We start from the raw sequence: 2,719 nt of genomic DNA, 5'->3' as shown, positions 1-2,719 counted from the left end.
TCTGTTTCCTCTAATCATTCCCATTTGATTCTAATTATGGAGTCTAACCTGAATGTTTGGATCAGTGGCTGGAAACATCAATGATGGAGAAAAGTTACCCAGTGAGCATTTAATTATAAGACATCTGAAGAGTAACACCTGGTTATTATGCATCACAGGTGCAATCAAGAAATCACATGACTGGAAGGATCACCTTGACAACCAGTGTAGACATTTGAGGTGAGTGTGATTCAAACAACAGAAATTAGTGCTTCACAAAATCTCAGGAGGTGTCATAACATCAAAATACACTGAAGTGAGGGGGCTCCAAATAGTTCATGGAGAACTCTATCATCTTTCAATTGCATCATTCTGTGAACAATTTTAATTGAGTAATTGCTGGACAAACGAAGGTTGCATATGCATTTCCCAACAGTGAAATCTCTTTCCTTTTAAATTGAGTCAATTAAGAAACTGTCAGTAGTGTTCCATTCAGATATGGTGGCAGGCTGCACAGCTCTAAATATTTGTTGATCTCCAGAGTCCTACAATATATCCGGTGTGTGATGTAAGACTCTTGGTATCCGTGCAGGTGTTTGGGGTTGCAGGAGTGTGTAGAGCAACACGTTCATATTGGTGGTTTGCTCACCATCCTTGAATGCAGTACCAGTGATTGTTTCTTCACCAAATCAAATTCTGTTAAAACAACAGTTTTGATTGCTTTGCAGTCTGGACACTTCTCTCATTTATGTTGGAAATTGCTGAGTCCTTCCAAAGTAGTTTGAATCCCTGAAGCCCACTGATATATATGTGTTGTGTTTGCCGAGTCAATTGTGACTTTTAACAACCCTTTGTTGACTTTCCAAGGAGTAGCTGTTGTTACATGCCGTGAAGTCGTTCCACTTTGTGGTTCAAATCTAGCTTGCCTCCTAGTGTTAATCCTTCATCAGGACCCATGTATATATGTATAATCCTGGCTATAAAATGATGGGAGTATAAGTCAGCGAAATATGTAAATCATGTTTCACTTGGACACAATGAGCAGGAAGAGTTGCACATTGATGGAAATGGTAGTCGTCATCCTAGATGATTCTTGAGACAATTCAGGGAAAAACATACATGTTCACTGTGTTTGGTAATGCTGTCATGCGACATTTATTTCCAACAAGATAAATGACTATATTATCTTGTCTCCTTACTGACCTTGGAGTAGTTTGCAGAGGACACCATTGTTTTATATTTACACTACCTGTTTTTAACAGAACTGGTACAATCGAAAACCTGTGTGAACGTTCTGAAGGCAACCAGTGTGGGGAAACCTCCAGCCCGATTCCTGGTCTTTCTGTGCACCAAGTAGATTCCACAGAAGTAGATCCTTTTGAATGCTGTGAGTATGGAGGAGCCTTCCTGGATCATTCCCTAGAGAACAATCGTAGTAGAGCTCACACTGGAAGCAGTACATATCAGTGTCCAGACTGTGGAGAAGATTACAGATGTCCTTCTCACCTGACCATGCCTGTGAGAACTCATAATGGGAAAAATACCCATAAATGTAAGATATGTGGGAAAGGCTTCCTTTGTATGTCGACGACTCTCAAGAATCCTGTCTCAGCAATCACCAGTATTGAAGGGTATGAATTCAGGAAATGGATGGAAATTTTCTGTAGTTTCTCACCAGTTAGGACACCTTTGGAAGGTCATCAATCCAAATGTAAAGAATGTTTTAGAATGCATACTAGTCCTTTAAACAATAACTCTCATAAGCGAGAGAAGCCTTCTGAATGTAAGAAAGCAATTCCTGAGGCTTCCTCCCTCACTCAACATGTAAGTAGTCACTGTAGAGAGATGCCTTATGAAAGTAAAGAGTGTGGGAAAACTTTTACAGATTCATCAGACCTGAGTGCACATAGAAGAATCCACAGTGGAGAGAGGCCCTATAAATATATGGAGTGTGGGAAACCCTCTGGTGAGGCATCACTCCTCCCTGGACATATAGGAACTCACAGCAGACAGAGGACTTTTGAATGTAAAGATTGTGGGAAAGCTTTTAGGGATTCCTCACAGCACAGTCAACATTTGCAAACTCACAGTGGAGAGAGGCTCTATGAATGTAATCAAAGTGGGAAAGCCTCTAGTCATGCCTACGGGCTCAAAAGACATAAAATAGTCCACGGTGCAAAGAGGCCTTATGAATCTAAGGAGTGTGGGAAACCTTTTAGGGATTCATCAGATCTGAGTGCACATAAACGAATCCATACTGGAGAGAAACCTTATGAATGTAAGCCATGTGGGAAAGCCTTCAGACTTTCCTCACAGTGCAGTAAACACATGCAAATTCATAGTGGAAAGAGGCCCTTTGAATGTAAGGAGTGTGGGAAAGCCTTTATTCAATTAGTACACCTCACAACACATAGAAGAATCCACAGTGGAGAGAGAACTTACAAATGCAAGGATTGTGGGAAATCCTTTCGTCGACTCTCACACCTCATAACACATAGAAGAATCCACAATGGAGAGAGGCCCTATGAGTGTAAAGAATGTGGAAAAGCATTTATTACTTCCACAGCCCTCACTGCACATAGCGGAATTCATAGTGGAGAGAGGCCCTATGAATGTAAGGAATGTGGGAAAGCATTTTTGAGAGTCTCAAGCCTCACAACACATAGAAGAATCCACAGTGGAGAGAACCGCTATGAGTGTAAAGAATGTGGAAAAGCCTTAATTTCTTCCACAGCCGTTA

At 41.0% G+C, this 2,719-nt stretch overlaps 1 pseudogene; it reads left to right on the top strand.

Annotated features, from left to right (window-relative positions):
• Positions 1-2,307: 2,307 nt before the first annotated feature.
• Positions 2,308-2,719, top strand: part of LOC102829564 — a 1,721-nt pseudogene continuing 1,309 nt past the window's right edge.

This window comes from Chrysochloris asiatica, unplaced genomic scaffold (assembly GCF_000296735.1).
Source record: "Chrysochloris asiatica unplaced genomic scaffold, ChrAsi1.0 scaffold00446, whole genome shotgun sequence".
Classification (NCBI taxonomy): Eukaryota; Metazoa; Chordata; class Mammalia; order Afrosoricida; family Chrysochloridae; genus Chrysochloris; species Chrysochloris asiatica.
The sequence above is the reverse complement of the archived record's forward strand: the minus strand, read 5'-3'. Positions and strand labels throughout refer to the sequence as shown.